This window comes from Lampris incognitus, chromosome 3 (genome assembly GCF_029633865.1).
Source record: "Lampris incognitus isolate fLamInc1 chromosome 3, fLamInc1.hap2, whole genome shotgun sequence".
Taxonomy (NCBI): domain Eukaryota; kingdom Metazoa; phylum Chordata; class Actinopteri; order Lampriformes; family Lampridae; genus Lampris; species Lampris incognitus.
Window position 1 is genome coordinate 41791138 of NC_079213.1, and position 24208 is coordinate 41815345.

Consider the following 24208-nt stretch of genomic DNA (forward strand, 5'->3'; position numbering starts at 1 on the left):
GCAGAGTAAAGTTGTGGAGCAACAACAGCAGGAAGAGTAAAGTAGTGGTGAAACAACAGCAGGCAGAGTAAAGTTGTGGTGAAACAACAGCAGGCAGAGTAAAGTAGTTGTGCAACAACAGCAGGCAGAGTAAAGTTGTGGAGCAACAACAACAGGAAGAGTAAAGTAGTGGAGCAACAACAGCAGTCAGAGTGAAGTAGTGGAGCATCAACAGCAGGCAGAGTAAAATAGTGAAGCAACAACAGCAGGCAGAGTAAAGTAGTGGTGAAACAACAGCAGGCAGAGTAAAGTTGTGGAGAAACAACAGCAGGCAGAGTAAAGTAGTTGTGCAACAACAGCAGGCAGAGTGAAGTTGTCGAGCAACAACAGCAGTCAGTGTAAATTAATGGAGCAACAACAGCAGGCAGAGTAAAGTAATGGAGCAACAACAGCAGGCAGACAAGTAGTGGAGCAACAACAGCAGGCAGAGTAAAGCAGTGGAGCAACAACAGCAGGCAGAGTAAAGTAGTGGAGCAACAACAGCAGTCAGAGTAAAGTAATAGAATAACAACAGCAGGCAGAGTAAAGTAGTGGAGCAACAACAGCAGGCAGACAAGAAGTGGAGCAACAACAGCAGGCAGAGTAAAGTAGTAGAGCAACAACAGCAATCAGAATAAAGTTGTGGAGCAACAACAGGAGGCAGAGTAAAGCAGTGCAGCAACAACAGCAAGCAGAGTAAAGTAGTGGAGCAACAACAGCAGGAAGAGTAAAGTAGTGGTGAAACAACAGCAGGCAGAGTAAAGTAGTGGAGCAACAACAGCAGGCAGAGTAAAGTAGTTGTGCAACAACAGCAGGCAGAGTGAAGTTGCGGAGCAACAACAGCAGTCAGAGTGATGTAGTGGAGCAACAACAACAGGCAGAATAGAGTAGTGGAGCAACAACAGCAGTCAGAGTAAGGTAGTGGAGCAACAAGAGCAGCCAGAGTAAAATAGTGGAGCAACAACAGCAGGCAGAGTAAAGTAGTGGAGCAACAACAGCAGGCAGAGTAAAGTATTGGAGCAACACCAGCAGGCAGAGTAAAGTAGTGGAGCAACACCAGCACGCAGAGTAAAGTATGTCTTTGAATGTTCTCATTCATCCAGGTCAGGGTTATCCAAAGGAATTGAATCAAGTGCAACTGGACTTGGTATATATCCGTTAAGACGTTTCGCCTCTCATCCAAGAGGCTTCATCAGTTCATGCCTTTCTGACTAGACCAGGCTAGTCAGAAAGGCAGAGTAACGTAGTGGAGGAACAATAGCAGGCAGACAAGTATTGGAGCAACAACAGCAGGCAGACAAGTAGTGAAGCAACAATAGCAGGCAGCGTGACGCAGTGGATTAACAACAGCAAGCAGAATAAAGTTGTGGAGCAACAACATCAGGAAGAGTAAAGTAGTGGAGCAACAACAACAGGCAGAGTAAAGTAGTGGAGTAAGAACAGCAGTCAGACTATAATAGTGAAGCAACAAAAGCAGGCAGAGTAAAGTAGTGGTGAAACAACAGCAGGCAGAGCAAAGTTGTGGAGAAACAACAGCAGGCAGAGTAAAGTTGTGGAGAAACAACAGCAGGCAGAGTGAAGTTGTGGAGCAACAACAGCAGTCAGAGTGATGCAGTGGAGCAACAACAGCAGGCAGAGTAAATTAGTGGTGAAACAACAGCAGGTAGGGTAAAGTAGTGGAGTAAGAACAGCAGGCAGACTATAATAGTGAAGCAACAAAAGCAGGCAGAGTAAAGTAGTGGTGAAACAACAGCAGGCAGAGCAAAGTTGTGGAGAAACAACAGCAGGCAGAGTAAAGTTGTGGAGAAACAACAGCAGTCAGAGTGATGCAGTGGAGCAACAACAGCAGGCAGAGTAAATTAGTGGTGAAACAACAGCAGGTAGGGTAAAGTTGTGGAGAAACAACAGCAGGCAGAGTAAAGTAGTTGTGCAACAACAGCAGGCAGAGTGAAGTTGTGGAGCAACAACAGCAGTCAGAGTGATGTATTGGAGCAACAACAGCAGGCAGAGTAAAGTAGTGGAGCAACAACAGCAGGCAGAGTAAAGTAGTGGAGCAACAACAGCAGTCAGAGTAAAGTAGTGGAGCATCAACAGCAGGCAGACAATTAGTGAAGCAACAACAGCAGTCAGAGTGAAGTAGTGGAGCATCAACAGCAGGCAGAGTAAAGTAGTGGAGAAACAACAACAGGCAGAATGAACTAGTGGAGTAAGAACAGCAGGCAGAGTAAAATAGTGAAGCAACAATAGCAGGCAGAGTAACGTAGTGGAGCAACAATAGCAGGCAGAGTAAAGTAGTGGAGCAACAACAGCAGTCAGAGTAAAGTAATAGCGCAACAACAGCAGGCAGAGTAAAGTAGTGGAGCAACAACAGCAGGCAGACAAACAGTGGAGCAACAACAGCAGGCAGAGTAAAGCAGTGGAGCAACAACACCAGTCAGAGTAAATTTGTGGAGCAACAATAGCAGGCAGACAAGCAGTGGAGCAAAAACAGCAGGCAGCGTGAAGCAGTGGAGCAACAACAGCAAGCAGAGTAAAGTTGTGGAGCAACAACATCAGGAAGAGAAAAGTAGTGGAGCAACAACAACAGGCAGAGTAAAGTAGTGGAGCAAAAACAGTAGGCAAAGTAAAGTAGTGGAGCAACAACAGGAGGCACAGTAAAGTATATCTGTGATTGTGCTCATTGATCCAGGTCATGATTATCCAAAGCAATTGAGTCGAGTGCAACTGGACTTTGTATATATCCGTAAAGACGTTTCGCCCCTCATCCAAGAGGCTTCCTCTGTTTGTGCCTTTCTGACTAGACCAGGCTAGTCAGAAAGGCTGAGTAACGTAGTGGAGCAACAATAGCAGGCAGACAAGTAGTGGAGCAACAATAGCAGTCAGAGTAAAGTAGTGGAACAACAACAGCAGGCAGAGTGAAGTTGTGGAGCAACAACAGCAGTCAGAGTAAAGTAATGGAGCAACAACAGCAGGCAGACAAGTAGTGGAGCAACAACAGCAGGCAGAGTAAAGTTGTGGAGCAACAACAGGAGGCAGAGTAAAGCAGTGCAGCAACAACAGCAAGCAGAGTAAAGTTGTGGAGCAACAACAGCAGGAAGAGTAAAGTAGTGGTGAAACAACAGCAGGCAGAGTAAAGTTGTGGTGAAACAACAGCAGGCAGAGAAAAGTAGTTGTGCAACAACAGCAGGCAGAGTAAAGTTGTGGAGCAACAACAACAGGAAGAGTAAAGTAGTGGAGCAACAACAGCAGGCAGAGTAAAGTAGTTGTGCAACAACAGCAGGCAGAGTGAAGTTGTGGAGCAACAACAGCAGTCAGTGTAAATTAATGGAGCAACAACAGCAGGCAGAGTAAAGTAATGGAGCAACAACAGCAGGCAGACAAGTAGTGGAGCAACAACAGCAGGCAGAGTAAAGCAGTGGAGCAACAACAGCAGGCAGAGTAAAGTAGTGGAGCAACAACAGCAGTCAGAGTAAAGTAATAGAATAACAACAGCAGGCAGAGTAAAGTAGTGGAGCAACAACAGCAGGCAGACAAGAAGTGGAGCAACAACAGCAGGCAGAGTAAAGTAGTAGAGCAACAACAGCAATCAGAATAAAGTTGTGGAGCAACAACAGGAGGCAGAGTAAAGCAGTGCAGCAACAACAGCAAGCAGAGTAAAATAGTGGAGCAACAACAGCAGGAAGAGTAAAGTAGTGGTGAAACAACAGCAGGCAGAGTAAAGTAGTGGAGCAACAACAGCAGGCAGAGTAAAGTAGTTGTGCAACAACAGCAGGCAGAGTGAAGTTGCGGAGCAACAACAGCAGTCAGAGTGATGTAGTGGAGCAACAACAGCAGGCAGAATAAAGTAGTGGAGCAACAACAGCAGTCAGAGTAAGGTAGTGGAGCAACAAGAGCAGCCAGAGTAAAATAGTGGAGCAACAACAGCAGGCAGAGTAAAGTAGTGGAGCAACAACAGCAGGCAGAGTAAAGTATTGGAGCAACACCAGCAGGCAGAGTAAAGTAGTGGAGCAACACCAGCACGCAGAGTAAAGTATGTCTTTGAATGTTCTCATTCATCCAGGTCAGGGTTATCCAAAGGAATTGAATCAAGTGCAACTGGACTTGGTATATATCCGATAAGACGTTTCGCCTCTCATCCAAGAGGCTTCATCAGTTCATGCCTTTCTGACTAGACCAGGCTAGTCAGAAAGGCAGAGCAACGTAGTGGAGGAACAATAGCAGGCAGACAAGTATTGGAGCAACAACAGCAGGCAGACAAGTAGTGAAGCAAAAATAGCAGGCAGCGTGACGCAGTGGATTAACAACAGCAAGCAGAATAAAGTTGTGGAGCAACAACATCAGGAAGAGTAAAGTAGTGGAGCAACAACAACAGGCAGAGTAAAGTAGTGGAGTAAGAACAGCAGTCAGACTATAATAGTGAAGCAACGAAAGCAGGCAGAGTAAAGTAGTGGTGAAACAACAGCAGGCAGAGCAAAGTTGTGGAGAAACAACAGCAGGCAGAGTAAAGTTGTGGAGAAACAACAGCAGGCAGAGTGAAGTTGTGGAGCAACAACAGCAGTCAGAGTGATGTATTGGAGCAACAACAGCAGGCAGAGTAAAGTAGTGGAGCAACAACAGCAGGCAGAGTAAAGTAGTGGAGCAACAACAGCAGTCAGAGTAAAGTAGTGGAGCATCAACAGCAGGCAGACAATTAGTGAAGCAACAACAGCAGTCAGAGTGAAGTAGTGGAGCATCAACAGCAGGCAGAGTAAAGTAGTGGTGAAAGAACAGCAGGCAGAGTAAAGTTGTGCAGAAACAACAGCAGGCAGAGTAAAGTAGTTGTGCAACAACAGCAGGCAGAGTGATGTAGTGGAGCAACAACAGCAAGCAGAGTAAAGTAGTGGAGAAACAACAACAGGCAGAATGAACTAGTGGAGTAAGAACAGCAGGCAGAGTAAAATAGTGAAGCAACAATAGCAGGCAGAGTAACGTAGTGGAGCAACAATAGCAGGCAGAGTAAAGTAGTGGAGCAACAACAGCAGTCAGAGTAAAGTAATAGAGCAACAACAGCAGGCAGAGTAAAGTAGTGGAGCAACAACAGCAGGCAGACAAGCAGTGGAGCAACAACAGCAGGCAGAGTAAAGCAGTGGAGCAACAACACCAGTCAGAGTAAATTTGTGGAGCAACAATAGCAGGCAGACAAGCAGTGGAGCAAAAACAGCAAGCAGCGTGAAGCAGTGGAGCAACAACAGCAAGCAGAGTAAAGTTGTGGAGCAACAACATCAGGAAGAGTAAAGTAGTGGAGCAACAACAACAGGCAGAGTAAAGTAGTAGAGTAAGAACAGCAGTCAGAGTAAAATAGTGAAGCAACAAAAGCAGGCAGAGTAAAGTAGTGGTGAAACAACAGCAGGCAGAGTAAAGTTGTGGAGAAACAACAGCAGGCAGAGTAAAGTAGTTGTGCAACAACAGCAGGTAGAGTAAAGTAGTGGAGCAACAACAGCAGGCAGACAAGTAGTGGAGCAACAACAGCAGGCAGAGTAAAGCAGTGGAGCAACAACAGCAGGCAGAGTAAAGTAGTGGAGCAACAACAGCAGTCAGAGTAAAGTTGTGGAGAAACAACAGCAGGCAGAGTGAAGTTGTGGAGCAACAACAGCAGTCAGAGTGATGCAGTGGAGCAACAACAGCAGGCAGAGTAAATTAGTGGTGAAACAACAGCAGGTAGGGTAAAGTTGTGGAGAAACAACAGCAGGCAGAGTAAAGTAGTTGTGCAACAACAGCAGGCAGAGTGAAGTTGTGGAGCAACAACAGCAGTCAGAGTGATGTATTGGAGCAACAACAGCAGGCAGAGTAAAGTAGTGGAGCAACAACAGCAGGCAGAGTAAAGTAGTGGAGCAACAACAGCAGTCAGAGTAAAGTAGTGGAGCATCAACAGCAGGCAGACAATTAGTGAAGCAACAACAGCAGTCAGAGTGAAGTAGTGGAGCATCAACAGCAGGCAGAGTAAAGTAGTGGAGAAACAACAACAGGCAGAATGAACTAGTGGAGTAAGAACAGCAGGCAGAGTAAAATAGTGAAGCAACAATAGCAGGCAGAGTAACGTAGTGGAGCAACAATAGCAGGCAGAGTAAAGTAGTGGAGCAACAACAGCAGTCAGAGTAAAGTAATAGAGCAACAACAGCAGGCAGAGTAAAGTAGTGGAGCAACAACAGCAGGCAGACAAACAGTGGAGCAACAACAGCAGGCAGAGTAAAGCAGTGGAGCAACAACACCAGTCAGAGTAAATTTGTGGAGCAACAATAGCAGGCAGACAAGCAGTGGAGCAAAAACAGCAGGCAGCGTGAAGCAGTGGAGCAACAACAGCAAGCAGAGTAAAGTTGTGGAGCAACAACATCAGGAAGAGAAAAGTAGTGGAGCAACAACAACAGGCAGAGTAAAGTAGTGGAGCAAAAACAGTAGGCAAAGTAAAGTAGTGGAGCAACAACAGGAGGCACAGTAAAGTATATCTGTGATTGTGCTCATTGATCCAGGTCATGATTATCCAAAGCAATTGAGTCGAGTGCAACTGGACTTTGTATATATCCGTAAAGACGTTTCGCCCCTCATCCAAGAGGCTTCCTCTGTTTGTGCCTTTCTGACTAGACCAGGCTAGTCAGAAAGGCAGAGTAACGTAGTGGAGCAACAATAGCAGGCAGACAAGTAGTGGAGCAACAATAGCAGGCAGAGTAAAGTAGTGGAGCAACAACAGCAGGCAGACAAGTAGTGGAGCAACAACAGCAGGCAGAGTAAAGCAGTGGAGCAACAACAGCAGGCAGAGTAAAGTAGTGGAGCAACAACAGCAGTCAGAGTAAAGCAATAGAGCAACAACAGCAGGCAGAGTAAAGTAGTGGAGCAACAACAGCAGGCAGACAAGTAGTGGAGCAACAGCAGGCAGAGTGAAGTATTGGAGCATCAACAGCAGACAGAGTAAGATAGTGGAGCAACAACAGCAGGCAGAGTAAAGTAGTGGAGCAAAAACAGTAGGCAAAGTAAAGTAGTGGAGCAACAACAGGAGGCACAGTAAAGTATATCTGTGATTGTGCTCATTGATCCAGGTCATGATTATCCAAAGCAATTGAGTCGAGTGCAACTGGACTTTGTATATATCCGTAAAGACGTTTCGCCCCTCATCCAAGAGGCTTCCTCTGTTTGTGCCTTTCTGACTAGACCAGGCTAGTCAGAAAGGCAGAGTAACGTAGTGGAGCAACAATAGCAGGCAGACAAGTAGTGGAGCAACAATAGCAGTCAGAGTAAAGTAGTGGAGCAACAACAGCAGGCAGAGTGAAGTTTAGGAGCAACAACAGCAGTCAGAGTAAAGTAATGGAGCAACAACAGCAGGCAGACAAGTAGTGGAGCAACAACAGCAGGCAGAGTAAAGTTGTGGAGCAACAACAGGAGGCAGAGTAAAGCAGTGCAGCAACAACAGCAAGCAGAGTAAAGTTGTGGAGCAACAACAGCAGGAAGAGTAAAGTAGTGGTGAAACAACAGCAGGCAGAGTAAAGTTGTGGTGAAACAACAGCAGGCAGAGAAAAGTAGTTGTGCAACAACAGCAGGCAGAGTAAAGTTGTGGAGCAACAACAACAGGAAGAGTAAAGTAGTGGAGCAACAACAACAGTCAGAGTGAAGTAGTGGAGCATCAACAGCAGGCAGAGTAAAATAGTGAAGCAACAACAGCAGGCAGAGTAAAGTGGTGGTGAAACAACAGCAGGCAGAGTAAAGTTGTGGAGAAACAACAGCAGGCAGAGTAAAGTAGTTGTGCAACAACAGCAGGCAGAGTGAAGTTGTGGAGCAACAACAGCAGTCAGTGTAAATTAATGGAGCAACAACAGCAGGCAGAGTAAAGTAATGGAGCAACAACAGCAGGCAGACAAGTAGTGGAGCAACAACAGCAGGCAGAGTAAAGCAGTGGAGCAACAACAGCAGGCAGAGTAAAGTAGTGGAGCAACAACAGCAGTCAGAGTAAAGTAATAGAATAACAACAGCAGTTAGAGTAAAGTAGTGGAGCAACAACAGCAGGCAGACAAGAAGTGGAGCAACAACAGCAGGCAGAGTAAAGTAGTAGAGCAACAACAGCAATCAGAATAAAGTTGTGGAGCAACAACAGGAGGCAGATTAAAGTTGTGCAGCAACAACAGCAAGCAGAGTAAAATAGTGGAGCAACAACAGCAGGAAGAGTAAAGTAGTGGTGAAACAACAGCAGGCAGAGTAAAGTAGTGGAGCAACAACAGCAGGCAGAGTAAAGTAGTTGTGCAACAACAGCAGGCAGAGTGAAGTTGCGGAGCAACAACAGCAGTCAGAGTGATGTAGTGGAGCAACAACAGCAGGCAGAATAAAGTAGTGGAGCAACAACAGCAGTCAGAGTAAGGTAGTGGAGCAACAAGAGCAGCCAGAGTAAAATAGTGGAGCAACAACAGCAGGCAGAGTAAAGTATTGGAGCAACACCAGCAGGCAGAGTAAAGTAGTGGAGCAACACCAGCACGCAGAGTAAAGTATGTCTTTGAATGTTCTCATTCATCCAGGTCAGGGTTATCCAAAGGAATTGAATCAAGTGCAACTGGACTTGGTATATATCCGATAAGACGTTTCGCCTCTCATCCAAGAGGCTTCATCAGTTCATGCCTTTCTGACTAGACCAGGCTAGTCAGAAAGGCAGAGCAACGTAGTGGAGGAACAATAGCAGGCAGACAAGTATTGGAGCAACAACAGCAGGCAGACAAGTAGTGAAGCAAAAATAGCAGGCAGCGTGACGCAGTGGATTAACAACAGCAAGCAGAATAAAGTTGTGGAGCAACAACATCAGGAAGATCAAAGTAGTGGAGCAACAACAACAGGCAGAGTAAAGTAGTGGAGTAAGAACAGCAGTCAGACTATAATAGTGAAGCAACAAAAGCAGGCAGAGTAAAGTAGTGGTGAAACAACAGCAGGCAGAGCAAAGTTGTGGAGAAACAACAGCAGGCAGAGTAAAGTTGTGGAGAAACAACAGCAGGCAGAGTGAAGTTGTGGAGCAACAACAGCAGTCAGAGTGATGTATTGGAGCAACAACAGCAGGCAGAGTAAAGTAGTGGAGCAACAACAGCAGGCAGAGTAAAGTAGTGGAGCAACAACAGCAGTCAGAGTAAAGTAGTGGAGCATCAACAGCAGGCAGACAATTAGTGAAGCAACAACAGCAGTCAGAGTGAAGTAGTGGAGCATCAACAGCAGGCAGAGTAAAGTAGTGGTGAAAGAACAGCAGGCAGAGTAAAGTTGTGTAGAAACAACAGCAGGCAGAGTAAAGTAGTTGTGCAACAACAGCAGGCAGAGTGATGTAGTGGAGCAACAACAGCAAGCAGAGTAAAGTAGTGGAGAAACAACAACAGGCAGAATGAACTAGTGGAGTAAGAACAGCAGGCAGAGTAAAATAGTGAAGCAACAATAGCAGGCAGAGTAAAGTAGTGGAGCAACAACAGCAGTCAGAGTAAAGTAATAGAGCAACAACAGCAGGCAGAGTAAAGTAGTGGAGCAACAACAGCAGGCAGACAAGCAGTGGAGCAACAACAGCAGGCAGAGTAAAGCAGTGGAGCAACAACACCAGTCAGAGTAAATTTGTGGAGCAACAATAGCAGGCAGACAAGCAGTGGAGCAAAAACAGCAAGCAGCGTGAAGCAGTGGAGCAACAACAGCAAGCAGAGTAAAGTTGTGGAGCAACAACATCAGGAAGAGTAAAGTAGTGGAGCAACAACAACAGGCAGAGTAAAGTAGTGGAGTAAGAACAGCAGTCAGAGTAAAATAGTGAAGCAACAAAAGCAGGCAGAGTAAAGTAGTGGTGAAACAACAGCAGGCAGAGTAAAGTTGTGGAGAAACAACAGCAGGCAGAGTAAAGTAGTTGTGCAACAACAGCAGGTAGAGTAAAGTAGTGGAGCAACAACAGCAGGCAGACAAGTAGTGGAGCAACAACAGCAGGCAGAGTAAAGCAGTGGAGCAACAACAGCAGGCAGAGTAAAGTAGTGGAGCAACAACAGCAGTCAGAGTAAAGTTGTGGAGAAACAACAGCAGGCAGAGTGAAGTTGTGGAGCAACAACAGCAGTCAGAGTGATGCAGTGGAGCAACAACAGCAGGCAGAGTAAATTAGTGGTGAAACAACAGCAGGTAGGGTAAAGTTGTGGAGAAACAACAGCAGGCAGAGTAAAGTAGTTGTGCAACAACAGCAGGCAGAGTGAAGTTGTGGAGCAACAACAGCAGTCAGAGTGATGTATTGGAGCAACAACAGCAGGCAGAGTAAAGTAGTGGAGCAACAACAGCAGGCAGAGTAAAGTAGTGGAGCAACAACAGCAGTCAGAGTAAAGTAGTGGAGCATCAACAGCAGGCAGACAATTAGTGAAGCAACAACAGCAGTCAGAGTGAAGTAGTGGAGCATCAACAGCAGGCAGAGTAAAGTAGTGGAGAAACAACAACAGGCAGAATGAACTAGTGGAGTAAGAACAGCAGGCAGAGTAAAATAGTGAAGCAACAATAGCAGGCAGAGTAACGTAGTGGAGCAACAATAGCAGGCAGAGTAAAGTAGTGGAGCAACAACAGCAGTCAGAGTAAAGTAATAGAGCAACAACAGCAGGCAGAGTAAAGTAGTGGAGCAACAACAGCAGGCAGACAAACAGTGGAGCAACAACAGCAGGCAGAGTAAAGCAGTGGAGCAACAACACCAGTCAGAGTAAATTTGTGGAGCAACAATAGCAGGCAGACAAGCAGTGGAGCAAAAACAGCAGGCAGCGTGAAGCAGTGGAGCAACAACAGCAAGCAGAGTAAAGTTGTGGAGCAACAACATCAGGAAGAGAAAAGTAGTGGAGCAACAACAACAGGCAGAGTAAAGTAGTGGAGCAAAAACAGTAGGCAAAGTAAAGTAGTGGAGCAACAACAGGAGGCACAGTAAAGTATATCTGTGATTGTGCTCATTGATCCAGGTCATGATTATCCAAAGCAATTGAGTCGAGTGCAACTGGACTTTGTATATATCCGTAAAGACGTTTCGCCCCTCATCCAAGAGGCTTCCTCTGTTTGTGCCTTTCTGACTAGACCAGGCTAGTCAGAAAGGCAGAGTAACGTAGTGGAGCAACAATAGCAGGCAGACAAGTAGTGGAGCAACAATAGCAGGCAGAGTAAAGTAGTGGAGCAACAACAGCAGGCAGACAAGTAGTGGAGCAACAACAGCAGGCAGAGTAAAGCAGTGGAGCAACAACAGCAGGCAGAGTAAAGTAGTGGAGCAACAACAGCAGTCAGAGTAAAGCAATAGAGCAACAACAGCAGGCAGAGTAAAGTAGTGGAGCAACAACAGCAGGCAGACAAGTAGTGGAGCAACAGCAGGCAGAGTGAAGTATTGGAGCATCAACAGCAGACAGAGTAAGATAGTGGAGCAACAACAGCAGGCAGAGTAACGTAGTGGAGCAACAATAGCAGGCAGAGTAAAGTAGTGGAGCAACAACAGCAGTCAGAGTAAAGTAATAGAGCAACAACAGCAGGCAGAGTAAAGTAGTGGAGCAACAACAGCAGGCAGACAAGCAGTGGAGCAACAACAGCAGGCAGAGTAAAGCAGTGGAGCAACAACACCAGTCAGAGTAAATTTGTGGAGCAACAATAGCAGGCAGACAAGCAGTGGAGCAAAAACAGCAAGCAGCGTGAAGCAGTGGAGCAACAACAGCAAGCAGAGTAAAGTTGTGGAGCAACAACATCAGGAAGAGTAAAGTAGTGGAGCAACAACAACAGGCAGAGTAAAGTAGTGGAGTAAGAACAGCAGTCAGAGTAAAATAGTGAAGCAACAAAAGCAGGCAGAGTAAAGTAGTGGTGAAACAACAGCAGGCAGAGTAAAGTTGTGGAGAAACAACAGCAGGCAGAGTAAAGTAGTTGTGCAACAACAGCAGGTAGAGTAAAGTAGTGGAGCAACAACAGCAGGCAGACAAGTAGTGGAGCAACAACAGCAGGCAGAGTAAAGCAGTGGAGCAACAACAGCAGGCAGAGTAAAGTAGTGGAGCAACAACAGCAGTCAGAGTAAAGTTGTGGAGAAACAACAGCAGGCAGAGTGAAGTTGTGGAGCAACAACAGCAGTCAGAGTGATGCAGTGGAGCAACAACAGCAGGCAGAGTAAATTAGTGGTGAAACAACAGCAGGTAGGGTAAAGTTGTGGAGAAACAACAGCAGGCAGAGTAAAGTAGTTGTGCAACAACAGCAGGCAGAGTGAAGTTGTGGAGCAACAACAGCAGTCAGAGTGATGTATTGGAGCAACAACAGCAGGCAGAGTAAAGTAGTGGAGCAACAACAGCAGGCAGAGTAAAGTAGTGGAGCAACAACAGCAGTCAGAGTAAAGTAGTGGAGCATCAACAGCAGGCAGACAATTAGTGAAGCAACAACAGCAGTCAGAGTGAAGTAGTGGAGCATCAACAGCAGGCAGAGTAAAGTAGTGGAGAAACAACAACAGGCAGAATGAACTAGTGGAGTAAGAACAGCAGGCAGAGTAAAATAGTGAAGCAACAATAGCAGGCAGAGTAACGTAGTGGAGCAACAATAGCAGGCAGAGTAAAGTAGTGGAGCAACAACAGCAGGCAGAGTAAGGTAGTGGAGCAATAAAAGCAGGCAGAGTAAAGTAATAGAGCAACAACAGCAGGCAGAGTAAAGTAGTGGAGCAACAACAGCAGGCAGACAAACAGTGGAGCAACAACAGCAGGCAGAGTAAAGCAGTGGAGCAACAACACCAGTCAGAGTAAATTTGTGGAGCAACAATAGCAGGCAGACAAGCAGTGGAGCAAAAACAGCAGGCAGCGTGAAGCAGTGGAGCAACAACAGCAAGCAGAGTAAAGTTGTGGAGCAACAACATCAGGAAGAGAAAAGTAGTGGAGCAACAACAACAGGCAGAGTAAAGTAGTGGAGCAAAAACAGTAGGCAAAGTAAAGTAGTGGAGCAACAACAGGAGGCACAGTAAAGTATATCTGTGATTGTGCTCATTGATCCAGGTCATGATTATCCAAAGCAATTGAGTCGAGTGTAACTGGACTTTGTATATATCCGTAAAGACGTTTCGCCCCTCATCCAAGAGGCTTCCTCTGTTTGTGCCTTTCTGACTAGACCAGGCTAGTCAGAAAGGCAGAGTAACGTAGTGGAGCAACAATAGCAGGCAGACAAGTAGTGGAGCAACAATAGCAGGCAGAGTAAAGTAGTGGAGCAACAACAGCAGGCAGAGTGAAGTTGTGGAGCAACAACAGCAGTCAGAGTAAAGTAATGGAGCAACAACAGCAGGCAGACAAGTAGTGGAGCAACAATAGCAGTCAGAGTAAAGTAGTGGAGCAACAACAGCAGGCAGAGTGAAGTTGTGGAGCAACAACAGCAGTCAGAGTAAAGTAATGGAGCAACAACAGCAGGCAGACAAGTAGTGGAGCAACAACAGCAGGCAGAGTAAAGTTGTGGAGCAACAACAGGAGGCAGAGTAAAGCAGTGCAGTAACAACAGCAAGCAGAGTAAAGTTGTGGAGCAACAACAGCAGGAAGAGTAAAGTAGTGGTGAAACAACAGCAGGCAGAGTAAAGTTGTGGTGAAACAACAGCAGGCAGAGAAAAGTAGTTGTGCAACAACAGCAGGCAGAGTAAAGTTGTGGAGCAACAACAACAGGAAGAGTAAAGTAGTGGAGCAACAACAACAGTCAGAGTGAAGTAGTGGAGCATCAACAGCAGGCAGAGTAAAATAGTGAAGCAACAACAGCAGGCAGAGTAATGTAGTGGTGAAACAACAGCAGGCAGAGTAAAGTTGTGGAGAAACAACAGCAGGCAGAGTAAAGTAGTTGTGCAACAACAGCAGGCAGAGTGAAGTTGTGGAGCAACAACAGCAGTCAGTGTAAATTAATGGAGCAACAACAGCAGGCAGAGTAAAGTAATGGAGCAACAACAGCAGGCAGACAAGTAGTGGAGCAACAACAGCAGGCAGAGTAAAGCAGTGGAGCAACAACAGCAGGCAGAGTAAAGTAGTGGAGCAACAACAGCAGTCAGAGTAAAGTAATAGAATAACAACAGCAGGCAGAGTAAAGTAGTGGAGCAACAACAGCAGGAAGACAAGAAGTGGAGCAACAACAGCAGGCAGAGTAAAGTAGTAGAGCAACAACAGCAATCAGAATAAAGTTGTGGAGCAACAACAGGAGGCAGAGTAAAGTTGTGCAGCAACAACAGCAAGCAGAGTAAAATAGTGGAGCAACAACAGCAGGAAGAGTAAAGTAGTGGTGAAACAACAGCAGGCAGAGTAAAGTAGTGGAGCAACAACAGCAGGCAGAGTAAAGTAGTTGTGCAACAACAGCAGGCAGAGTGAAGTTGCGGAGCAACAACAGCAGTCAGAGTGATGTAGTAGAGCAACAACAGCAATCAGAATAAAGTTGTGGAGCAACAACAGCAGTCAGAGTAAGGTAGTGGAGCAACAAGAGCAGCCAGAGTAAAATAGTGGAGCAACAACAGCAGGCAGAGTAAAGTAGTGGAGCAACAACAGCAGGCAGAGTAAAGTATTGGAGCAACACCAGCAGGCAGAGTAAAGTAGTGGAGCAAAACCAGCACGCAGAGTAAAGTATGTCTTTGAATGTTCTCATTCATCCAGGTCAGGGTTATTCAAAGGAATTGAATCAAGTGCAACTGGACTTGGTATATATCCGTTAAGACGTTTCGCCTCTCATCCAAGAGGCTTCATCAGTTCATGCCTTTCTGACTAGACCAGGCTAGTCAGAAAGGCAGAGCAACGTAGTGGAGGAACAATAGCAGGCAGACAAGTATTGGAGCAACAACAGCAGGCAGACAAGTAGTGAAGCAAAAATAGCAGGCAGCGTGACGCAGTGGATTAACAACAGCAAGCAGAATAAAGTTGTGGAGCAACAACATCAGGAAGAGTAAAGTAGTGGAGTAACAACAACAGGCAGAGTAAAGTAGTGGAGTAAGAACAGCAGTCAGACTATAATAGTGAAGCAACAAAAGCAGGCAGAGTAAAGTATTGGTGAAACAACAGCAGGCAGAGCAAAGTTGTGGAGAAACAACAGCAGGCAGAGTAAAGTTGTGGAGAAACAAAAGGCAGGCAGAGTGAAGTTGTGGAGCAACAACAGCAGTCAGAGTGATGTAGTGGAGCAACATCAGCAGGCAGAGTAAATTAGTGGTGAAACAACAGCAGGTAGGGTAAAGTTGTGGAGAAACAACAGCAGGCAGAGTAAAGTAGTTGTGCAACAACAGCAGGCAGAATGAAGTTGTGGAGCAACAACAGCAGTCAGAGTGATGTATTGGAGCAACAACAGCAGGCAGAGTAAAGTAGTGGAGCAACAACAGCAGGCAGAGTAAAGTAGTGGAGCAACAACAGCAGTCAGAGTAAAGTAGTGGAGCATCAACAGCAGGCAGACAATTAGTGAAGCAACAACAGCAGTCAGAGTGAAGTAGTGGAGCATCAACAGCAGGCAGAGTAAAGTAGTGGTGAAAGAACAGCAGGCAGAGTAAAGTTGTGCAGAAACAACAGCAGGCAGAGTAAAGTAGTTGTGCAACAACAGCAGGCAGAGTGATGTAGTGGAGCAACAACAGCAAGCAGAGTAAAGTAGTGGAGAAACAACAACAGGCAGAATGAACTAGTGGAGTAAGAACAGCAGGCAGAGTAAAATAGTGAAGCAACAATAGCAGGCAGAGTAACGTAGTGGAGCAACAATAGCAGGCAGAGTAACGTAGTGGAGCAACAACAGCAGGCAGACAAGCAGTGGAGCAACAACAGCAGGCAGAGTAAAGCAGTGGAGCAACAACACCAGCCAGAGTAAATTTGTGGAGCAACAATAGCAGGCAGACAAGCAGTGGAGCAAAAACAGCAGGCAGCGTGAAGCAGTGGAGCAACAACAGCAAGCAGAGTAAAGTTGTGGAGCAACAACATCAGGAAGAGTAAAGTAGTGGAGCAACAACAACAGGCAGAGTAAAGTAGTGGAGTAAGAACAGCAGTCAGAGTAAAATAGTGAAGCAACAAAAGCAGGTAGAGTAAAGTAGTGGTGAAACAACAGCAGGCAGAGTAAAGTTGTGGAGAAACAACAGCAGGCAGAGTAAAGTAGTTGTGCAACAACAGCAGGTAGAGTAAAGTAGTGGAGCAACAACAGCAGGCAGACAAGTAGTGGAGCAACAACAGCAGGCAGAGTAAAGCAGTGGAGCAACAACAGCAGGAAGAGTAAAGTAGTGGAGCAACAACAGCAGTCAGAGTAAAGTAATAGAGCAACAACAGCAGGCAGAGTGAAGTTGTGGAGCAACAACAGCAGTCAGAGTAAAGTAATGGAGCAACAACAGCAGGCAGACAAGTAGTGGAGCAACAACAGCAGGCAGAGTAAAGTTGTGGAGCAACAACAGGAGGCAGAGTAAAGCAGTGCAGCAACAACAGCAAGCAGAGTAAAGTTGTGGAGCAACAACAGCAGGAAGAGTAAAGTAGTGGTGAAACAACAGCAGGCAGAGTAAAGTAGTGGAGCAACAACAGCAGGCAGAGTAAAGTAGTTGTGCAACAACAGCAGGCAGAGTGAAGTTGGGGAGCAACAACAGCAGTCAGAGTGATGTAGTGGAGCAACAACAGCAGGCAGAATAAAGTAGTGGAGCAACAACAGCAGTCAGAGTAAGGTAGTGGAGCAACAAGAGCAGCCAGAGTAAAATAGTGGAGCAACAACAGCAGGCAGAGTAAAGTAGTGGAGCAACAACAGCAGGCAGAGTAAAGTATTGGAGCAACACCAGCAGGCAGAGTAAAGTAGTGGAGCAACACCAGCACGCAGAGTAAAGTATGTCTTTGAATGTTCTCATTCATCCAGGTCAGGGTTATCCAAAGGAATTGAATCAAGTGAAACTGGACTTGGTATATATCCGTTAAGACGTTTCGCCTCTCATCCAAGAGGCTTCATCAGTTCATGCCTTTCTGACTAGACCAGGCTAGTCAGAAAGGCAGAGTAACGTAGTGGAGGAACAATAGCAGGCAGACAAGTATTGGAGCAACAACAGCAGGCAGACAAGTAGTGAAGCAACAATAGCAGGCAGCGTGACGCAGTGGATTAACAACAGCAAGCAGAATAAAGTTGTGGAGCAACAACATCAGGAAGAGTAAAGTATGGAGCAACAACAACAGGCAGAGTAAAGTAGTGGAGTAAGAACAGCAGTCAGACTATAATAGTGAAGCAACAAAAGCAGGCAGAGTAAAGTAGTGGTGAAACAACAGCAGGCAGAGCAAAGTTGTGGAGAAACAACAGCAGGCAGAGTAAAGTTGTGGAGAAACAACAGCAGGCAGAGTGAAGTTGTGGAGCAACAACAGCAGGCAGAGTAAATTAGTGGTGAAACAACAGCAGGTAGGGTAAAGTTGTGGAGAAACAACAGCAGGCAGAGTAAAGTAGTTGTGCAACAACAGCAGGCAGAGTGAAGTTGTGGAGCAACAACAGCAGTCAGAGTGATGTATTGGAGCAACAACAGCAGGCAGAGTAAAGTAGTGGAGCAACAACAGCAGGCAGAGTAAAGTAGTGGAGCAACAACAGCAGTCAGAGTAAAGTAGTGGAGCATCAACAGCAGGCAGACAATTAGTGAAGCAACAACAGCAGTCAGAGTGAAGTAGTGGAGCATCAACAGCAGGCAGACTAAAGTAGTGGTGAAAGAACAGCAGGCAGAGTAAAGTTGTGCAGAAACAACAGCAGGCAGAGTAAAGTAGTTGTGCAACAACAGCAGGCAGAGTGATGTAGTGGAGCAACAACAGCAAGCAGAGTAAAGTAGTGGAGAAACAACAACAGGCAGAATGAACTAGTGGAGTAAGAACAGCAGGCAGAGTAAAATAGTGAAGCAACAATAGCAGGCAGAGTAACGTAGTGGAGCAACAATAGCAGGCAGAGTAAAGTAGTGGAGCAACAACAGCAGTCAGAGTAAAGTAATAGAGCAACCACAGCAGGCAGAGTAAAGTAGTGGAGCAACAACAGCAGGCAGACAAGCAGTGGAGCAACAACAGCAGGCAGAGTAAAGCAGTGGAGCAAAAACACCAGTCAGAGTAAATTTGTGGAGCAACAATAGCAGGTAGACAAGCAGTGGAGCAAAAACAGCAGGCAGCGTGAAGCAGTGGAGCAACAACAGCAAGCAGAGTAAAGTTGTGGAGCAACAACATCAGGAAGAGTAAAGTAGTGGAGCAACAACAACAGGCAGAGTAAAGTAGTGGAGTAAGAACAGCAGTCAGAGTAAAATCGTGAAGCAACAAAAGCAGGCAGAGTAAAGTAGTGGTGAAACAACAGCAGGCAGAGTAAAGTTGTGGAGAAACAACAGCAGGCAGAGTAAAGTAGTTGTGCAACAACAGCAGGCAGAGTAAAGTAGTGGAGCAACAACAGCAGGCAGACAAGTAGTGGAGCAACAACAGCAGGCAGAGTAAAGCAGTGGAGCAACAACAGAAGGCAGAGTAAAGTAGTGGAGCAACAACAGCAGTCAGAGTAACGTAATAGAGCAACAACAGCAGGCAGAGTGAAGTTGTGGAGCAACAACAGCAGTCAGAGTAAAGTAATGGAGCAACAACAGCAGGCAGACAAGTAGTGGAGCAACAACAGCAGGCAGAGTAAAGTTGTGGAGCAACAACAGGAGGCAGAGTAAAGCAGTGCAGCAACAACAGCAAGCAGAGTAAAGTTGTGGAGCAACAACAGCAGGAAGAGTAAAGTAGTGGTGAAACAACAGCAGGCAGAGTAAAGTAGTGGAGCAACAACAGCAGGAAGAGTAAAGTTGTGGAGAAACAACAGCAGGCAGAGTAAAGTAATAGAGCAACAACAGCAGGCAGAGTAAAGTAGTGGAGCAACAACAGCAGGCAGACAAGAAGTGGAGCAACAACAGCAGGCAGACAAGTAGTGGAGCAACAACAGCAGTCAGAGTAAAGTATTGGAGCAACAACAGCAGGCAGAGTAAAGTAGTGGAGCAACAACAGCAGTCAGAGTAAAATATTGGAGCAAAAACAGCAGGCAGACAAGTAGTGGAGCAACAACAGCAGTCAGAGTAAAGTATTGGAGCATCACCAGCAGGCAGACAAGTAGTGGAGCAACAACAGCAGTCAGAGTGAAGTAGTGGAGCATCAACAGCAGGCAGAGTAAAATAGTGAAGCAACAACAGCAGGTAGAGTAAAGTAGTGGTGAAACAACAGCAGGCAGAGTAAAGTAGTTGTGCAACAACAGCAGGCAGAGTGAAGTTGTGGAGCAACAACAGCAGTCAGAGTGATGTATTGGAGCAACAACAGCAGGCAGAGTAAAGTAGTGGAGCAATAACAGCAGGCAGAGTAAAGTAGTGGAGCAACAACAGCGTCAGAGTAAAGTAGTGGAGCAACAAGAGCGGCCAGCGTAAAATAGTGGAGCAACAACAGCAGGCAGAGTAAAGTAGTGGAGCAACAACAGCAGGCAGAGTAAAGTAGTGGAGCAACAACAGCAGGCAGAGTAAAGTATTGGAGCAACACCAGCAGGCAGAGTAAAGTAGTGGAGCAACACCAGCACGCAGAGTAAAGTATGTCTTTGAATGTTCTCATTCATCCAGGTCAGGGTTATCCAAAGGAATTGAATCAAGTGAAACTGGACTTGGTATATATCCGTTAAGACGTTTCGCCTCTCATCCAAGAGGCTTCATCAGTTCATGCCTTTCTGACTAGACCAGGCTAGTCAGAAAGGCAGAGTAACGTAGTGGAGGAACAATAGCAGGCAGACAAGTATTGGAGCAACAACAGCAGCAGACAAGTAGTGAAGCAACAATAGCAGGCAGCGTGACGCAGTGGATTAACAACAGCAAGCAGAATAAAGTTGTGGAGCAACAACATCAGGAAGAGTAAAGTATGGAGCAACAACAACAGGCAGAGTAAAGTAGTGGAGTAAGAACAGCAGTCAGACTATAATAGTGAAGCAACAAAAGCAGGCAGAGTAAAGTAGTGGTGAAACAACAGCAGGCAGAGCAAAGTTGTGGAGAAACAACAGCAGGCAGAGTAAAGTTGTGGAGAAACAACAGCAGGCAGAGTGAAGTTGTGGAGCAACAACAGCAGGCAGAGTAAATTAGTGGTGAAACAACAGCAGGTAGGGTAAAGTTGTGGAGAAACAACAGCAGGCAGAGTAAAGTAGTTGTGCAACAACAGCAGGCAGAGTGAAGTTGTGGAGCAACAACAGCAGTCAGAGTGATGTATTGGAGCAACAACAGCAGGCAGAGTAAAGTAGTGGAGCAACAACAGCAGGCAGAGTAAAGTAGTGGAGCAACAACAGCAGTCAGAGTAAAGTAGTGGAGCATCAACAGCAGGCAGACAATTAGTGAAGCAACAACAGCAGTCAGAGTGAAGTAGTGGAGCATCAACAGCAGGCAGACTAAAGTAGTGGTGAAAGAACAGCAGGCAGAGTAAAGTTGTGCAGAAACAACAGCAGGCAGAGTAAAGTAGTTGTGCAACAACAGCAGGCAGAGTGATGTAGTGGAGCAACAACAGCAAGCAGAGTAAAGTAGTGGAGAAACAACAACAGGCAGAATGAACTAGTGGAGTAAGAACAGCAGGCAGAGTAAAATAGTGAAGCAACAATAGCAGGCAGAGTAACGTAGTGGAGCAACAATAGCAGGCAGAGTAAAGTAGTGGAGCAACAACAGCAGTCAGAGTAAAGTAATAGAGCAACCACAGCAGGCAGAGTAAAGTAGTGGAGCAACAACAGCAGGCAGACAAGCAGTGGAGCAACAACAGCAGGCAGAGTAAAGCAGTGGAGCAAAAACACCAGTCAGAGTAAATTTGTGGAGCAACAATAGCAGGTAGACAAGCAGTGGAGCAAAAACAGCAGGCAGCGTGAAGCAGTGGAGCAACAACAGCAAGCAGAGTAAAGTTGTGGAGCAACAACATCAGGAAGAGTAAAGTAGTGGAGCAACAACAACAGGCAGAGTAAAGTAGTGGAGTAAGAACAGCAGTCAGAGTAAAATCGTGAAGCAACAAAAGCAGGCAGAGTAAAGTAGTGGTGAAACAACAGCAGGCAGAGTAAAGTTGTGGAGAAACAACAGCAGGCAGAGTAAAGTAGTTGTGCAACAACAGCAGGCAGAGTAAAGTAGTGGAGCAACAACAGCAGGCAGACAAGTAGTGGAGCAACAACAGCAGGCAGAGTAAAGCAGTGGAGCAACAACAGAAGGCAGAGTAAAGTAGTGGAGCAACAACAGCAGTCAGAGTAACGTAATAGAGCAACAACAGCAGGCAGAGTGAAGTTGTGGAGCAACAACAGCAGTCAGAGTAAAGTAATGGAGCAACAACAGCAGGCAGACAAGTAGTGGAGCAACAACAGCAGGTAGAGTAAAGTTGTGGAGCAACAACAGGAGGCAGAGTAAAGCAGTGCAGCAACAACAGCAAGCAGAGTAAAGTTGTGGAGCAACAACAGCAGGAAGAGTAAAGTAGTGGTGAAACAACAGCAGGCAGAGTAAAGTAGTGGAGCAACAACAGCAGGCAGAGTAAAGTTGTGGAGAAACAACAGCAGGCAGAGTAAAGTAATAGAGCAACAACAGCAGGCAGAGTAAAGTAGTGGAGCAACAACAGCAGGCAGACAAGAAGTGGAGCAACAACAGCAGGCAGACAAGTAGTGGAGCAACAACAGCAGTCAGAGTAAAGTATTGGAGCAACAACAGCAGGCAGAGTAAAGTAGTGGAGCAACAACAGCAGTCAGAGTAAAATATTGGAGCAAAAACAGCAGGCAGACAAGTAGTGGAGCAACAACAGCAGTCAGAGTAAAGTATTGGAGCATCACCAGCAGGCAGACAAGTAGTGGAGCAACAACAGCAGTCAGAGTGAAGTAGTGGAGCATCAACAGCAGGCAGAGTAAAATAGTGAAGCAACAACAGCAGGTAGAGTAAAGTAGTGGTGAAACAACAGCAGGCAGAGTAAAGTAGTTGTGCAACAACAGCAGGCAGAGTGAAGTTGTGGAGCAACAACAGCAGTCAGAGTGATGTATTGGAGCAACAACAGCAGGCAGAGTAAAGTAGTGGAGCAATAACAGCAGGCAGAGTAAAGTAGTGGAGCAACAACAGCGTCAGAGTAAAGTAGTGGAGCAACAAGAGCGGCCAGCGTAAAATAGTGGAGCAACAACAGCAGGCAGAGTAAAGTAGTGGAGCAACAACAGCAGGCAGAGTAATGTGTTGGAGCAATACCAGCAGGCAGAGTAAAGTAGTGGAGCAACACCAGCACGCAGAGTAAAGTATTTCTGTGAATGTTCTCATTCATCCAGGTCATGGTTATCCAAAGGAATTGAATAAAGTGCAACTGGAATTGGTATATATCCGTTAAGACGTTTCGCCTCTCATCCAAGAGGCTTCATCAGTTCATGCCTTTCGGACTAGACCAAGCTAGTCAGAAAGGCAGAGTAAAGTAGTGGAGAAACAACAGCAGTCAGAGTAAAGTAGTGGTGCAACAACAGCAGTCAGAGTAAAGTATTGGAGCAACAACAGCAGGCAGACAAGTAGTGGAGCCACAGCAGGCAGAGTGAAGTATTGGAGAATCAACAGCAGGCAGAGTAAAGTAGTGGAGCAACAACAGCAGGCAGACAAGTAGTGGAGCAACAATAGCAGTCAGAGTAAAGTAGTGGAGCAACAACAGCAGTCAGAGTAAAGTAATCGAGCAACAACAGCAGGCAGAGTAAAGTAGTGGAGCAACAACAGCAGGCAGACAAGTAGTGGAGCAACAACCGCAGGCAGAGTAAAGCAGTGGCGAACCAACAGCAGGCAGAGTAAAGTAGTGGAGCAACAACAGCAGTCAGAGTAAAGTAATAGAGCAACAACAGCAGGCAGAGTAAAGTAGTGGAGCAACAACAGCAGGCAGACAAGAAGTGGAGCAACAACAGCAGGCAGACAAGTAGTGGAGCAACAACAGCAGTCAGAGTAAAGTATTGGAGCAACAACAGCAGGCAGAGTAAAGTAGTGGAGCAACAACAGCAGTCAGAGTAAAGTTTGGGAGCAACAACAGCAGGCAGACAAGTAGTGGAGCAACAACAGCAGTCAGAGTAAAGTATATCTGTGAATGTTCTCATTCATCCAGGTCATGGTTATCCAAAGGAATTGAGTCGAGTGCAATTGGACTTGGTATATATCCGTAAAGACGTTTCGCCCCTCATCCAATAGGCTTCCTCAGTCTGTGCCTTTCTGACTAGACCAGGCTAGTCAGAAAGGCAGAGTAACGTAGTGGAGCAACAGTAGCAGGCAGACAAGTAGTGGAGGAACAATAGCAGTCAGAGTAAAGTAGTGGAGCAACAACAGCAGTCAGAGTAAAGTAATGGAGCAACAACATCAGGCAGAGTAAAGTAGTGGAGCAACAACAGCAGGCAGACAAGTAGTGGAGCAACAACAGCAGTCAGTGTAAAGCAGTGGCGCAACAACAGCAGGCAGAGTAAAGTAGTGGAGCAACAACAGCAGTCAGAGTAAAGTAATAGAGCAACAACAGCAGGCAGAGTAAAGTAGTGGAGCAACAACAGCAGGCAGACAAGAAGTGGAGCAACAACAGCAGGCAGACAAGTAGTGGAACAACAACAGCAGTCAGAGTAAAGTATTGGAGCAACAACAGCAGGCAGAGTAAAGTAGTGGAGCAACAACAGCAGTCAGAGTAAAGTATTGTAGCAACAACAGCAGGCAGACAAGTAGTGGAGCAACAACAGCAGTCAGAGTAATGTATTGGAGCATCAACAGCAGGCAGACAAGTAGTGGAGCAACAACAACAGTCAGAGTGAGGTAGTGGAGCATCAACAGCAGGCAGAGTAAAATAGTGAAGCAACAACAGCAGGCAGAGTAAAGTAGTGGTGAAACAACAGCAGGCAGCGTAAAGTTGTGGACAAACAACAGCAAGCAGAGTAAAGTAGTTGTGAAACAACAGCAGGCAGTGTGAAATTGTGGAGCAAAAACAGCAGTCAGAGTGATGTATTGGAGCAACAACAGCAGGCAGAGTAAAGTAGTGGAGCAATAACAGCAGGCAGAGTAAAGTAGTGGAGCAACAACAGCGTCAGAGTAAAGTGGTGGAGCAACAAGAGCGGCCAGCTTAAAATACTGGAGCAACAACAGCAGGCAGAGTAAAGTAGTGGAGCAACAACAGCAGGCAGAGTAATGTGTTGGAGCAACACCAGCAGGCAGAGTAAAGTAGTGGAGCAACACCAGCACGCAGAGTAAAGTATGTTTGTGAATGTTCTCGTTCATCCAGGTCATGGTTATCCAAAGGAA